Source organism: Echinops telfairi, unplaced genomic scaffold (assembly GCF_000313985.2).
Source record: "Echinops telfairi isolate 266 unplaced genomic scaffold, ASM31398v2 ScPeMD7_7404;HRSCAF=8442, whole genome shotgun sequence".
In the NCBI taxonomy this organism is placed as follows: domain Eukaryota; kingdom Metazoa; phylum Chordata; class Mammalia; order Afrosoricida; family Tenrecidae; genus Echinops; species Echinops telfairi.
In genome coordinates, this window is record NW_022111304.1 from 1,608,813 (window position 1) to 1,612,040 (window position 3,228).

Here is a 3,228-nt window from a genome sequence, read left to right on the forward strand (position 1 = left end):
AAAATCAAATAAACTTATGGAAAAATACTTCTAAAAAAGTAGAATTTATGTACTTCCTAATCTTAAAACATTCTACAAAAATATGGTAATCAAAATAGATGATGCTGGATAGAGGGGAGAAAAATATGGAATAAACCTCACAATCGCAAAAGACCAGGTCTACTAGTCAAATAGAGACTGGTGGAACCTCCAAGACTATCGCCCTAGTCATGCTGCAGGCCTGCAAATGAACTCATCCCCACAGCTCAATCTTCAGCCAAGCAAAAACTGTTCCTATAAAGGGAAGACTGACACTAGGTAATTTCAAACGTCTTAGAATGATCAACCATTAGAGACTGAAAGAGCAGCATTTATCCAAGGGCAAAGCTCAGAAAGGTTAAAAGAGGAGGGGAATGAAAACAGAAAACGTAGGGAAGAAATGGGATAAATGATGAGACATTGTGGGGGTTTCAATCAATGACGTGAAACAGAATGCACAGGAATTGCTTAATGGAAAACAGATTTGATCAGTAAATCATCACCCAGTTCACAATAGAGTGTTTTAAAAACTTAATTCAAAACAGATGAATGACTTAAGAGCTAAAACCACACAACTCATAGACCAAATAATAAATTGAATGATAAAGTAAACAATATCACCTGTAATCATATGTCCCTTGGATAATTAACTATGAGACTAAATGAGCTGGGTCAGTGTTTCCCAAAGTGGGTGATACTGCCCCCCCAGGGATGCTGAAACTTGATTTTAGGGAAGAAACTTTGTAACTGAAAAGTCTTATTATTCCATAAATATAAATGCCCTGATAGAACATTTTAGTTGTTGCAGAAGAGAATACTGGCTACCACCTCTTTCTCCCTCACGGCCAATGGAAACTCGATGGAGTGGCACAGTTCTACTCCAAAACACATGGTGTTGTCTTGAGTCAGAACTGACTTGAAAGCAACAGGTTTTGAAATAAATTAGACTAAAAAATTTTTTTAATTTGGCTTACAATTATCTCTTAAATGCCAACACCAATAAAAGTTTAAGGAGCTATTTTTGGTGTCCAAGAAGAGATCCACCTAGAAGTCAAGGAAAATCACAGAGAACAGAATGCTTAAGTACACTGGTCATTATCATCAGCAGTGTGGATTAGGGAGTTATATGACATTTACACAGATGTTTAAAGAAAATATCAGTACTAGTGTTTTTAATCAATCTGCAGCTTACTCCAGCTTCCTAGAGCTGAATGTTAGCTATTCTTGGCAAACTCTCATCAGGGATTCTTTTTTTAACAAAAGCATGTTTTCATTGGCTCCTACCATCTCTCACTGCCACTTTACCTAAACAACTGCAAACACCACCAACTTTTCATCCTTAAAGCAGTACTTCCCGATCTGTCCCCACCCATAATTTATCATTTGCCCTCAGAGACCCCTCATTTTAAAAGGTCTTGTAACTGCATTTATTGTATAATTTCCCTCTTTTTAATTAGACACTTAACTGCCAGTCAGAAGTCATAATTAAATGAAAATAACCATGACTTAATTGATAAAGCCACAGCCCCAAGCAAAAAAAAATACTGTAGTCTTCTAATGACTAAAAATTTAAGTCTTATTAGGCTTTCTGAAACACTGGACATGTCTAATGAATCTACCAAAATTACTTAAATCCTAAAAGCTGATGAAACTCCTTCTAATGGAGGCTGTTTTATTTCAATCACCAGAGTCCAAAACTCTGAACTCACTGCCATCAAGGGGATGCCAGCTCATCGGCCCCCTACAGGACAAGGTAGAACCAGAACACCCCCTGTGAGTTTCCACAACTGTAAAGAGGTGGTCTCAAATTGCTAACCTTGTGGGTAGTAACCCATTATACCACCAGGGCTCCTGTAAGAGTACTGAACTTCTTACTCATCAGTCCATCTCAGTTCTTAACTACTAATTATGAATTCTAATATATATCATAAGAATATATATAAGACACTCAGAAAAAAAGTATATTATAATGAGAATAAATTTAAGGTTCCTTTAAAAAAAGAGAGAGCCCATAACCACAGACTGAACTGACAAGAATCAGATTGCATTTGGGTATTAACCACCGCTAATTTCTAGAATGGCCCTTGTGTAAATGGCTGGCCTCTCCCCCACCCGCCCTCCACCCCACTCCCTTTTAAAATATGCTCAACCTGGCTGAAAAACCTGTAGGGAAGCTCAGCAGGATCTCAGACAAAGCAGGAATTTACTGGGGTTGGAAGGATGAACAAAGCATGTAAAAACAGATGTGTGGTGCATTTGGATTTCTAAATCTCCACAAAAGGGGTTTTGTTTTGTTTGTTTTGTTTTTGAAAGTTGGTAGACTTGTCCACTGGCACTAAATAGGGCAGCTTTATTGATTGTGGATCCTGTCACCTTGACAAGGCATTACTGAAGGCAGTGAAGCCTGACTTTGGATTCCCGTTTTGTACCCACTCCCCCATCCTCCCTTATCCTTTAGCTCTTTCTTCCTCCGAAATTTCAATCTGCAGGTGTCTGAATGAAAAGTACTTACAGGTCACAGGAACAATGTCAACAATTTCACAAGATTACTGCAATTTAAAGCCTGAAAAATCACATTTCAGGTCATGTCACACCGGCACCACCAATTCTGCACAAATTATGTGTTAAACTCATACGTTTTGGATTTCATAAGAACTGTTTTAAAATGTTTCCTTACAATCTGACACTGATTTGCCAAAATACCATTATTCTAAAATGCTCTGAGCTAAGCTTGCAATGAAGTTGCCATCCTTAGCAATTATCTTTCCAGAGCACTGTTAACAGCTTGATCCTCCATATCAATCAGCTAGACCACTCAGATGAAAAGAACAGCTTTTGTAAATGCAGAACGGTGCCTAGGTCAGTGGTTCCAGCCCTGGCGTACATTAAAATAATCTGCATAGTTCTGTAAAAATAACTATGCCTAGCCCTTCTGATTAATTGATCTGAGATGGGAAATTGGCACAACAAAAATCTTAAAAGCTCCCCAGATGATTCTAATGTGCAGGCAAGATTAAAAACCACATGCCAACATTAAGGATGGCTTGGGCTTGGCTTCCATCTGCACCTGTCTTTGTAAGTTGTGTTTTTTTTTAAAGGCTGTTAACACAAGGGCTAATTTTTTAAAAATCATTTTATTAGGGGCTCATACAACTCTTATCACAATCCATACACACATCAATTGTGTAAAGCACATTTGTACATTCATTG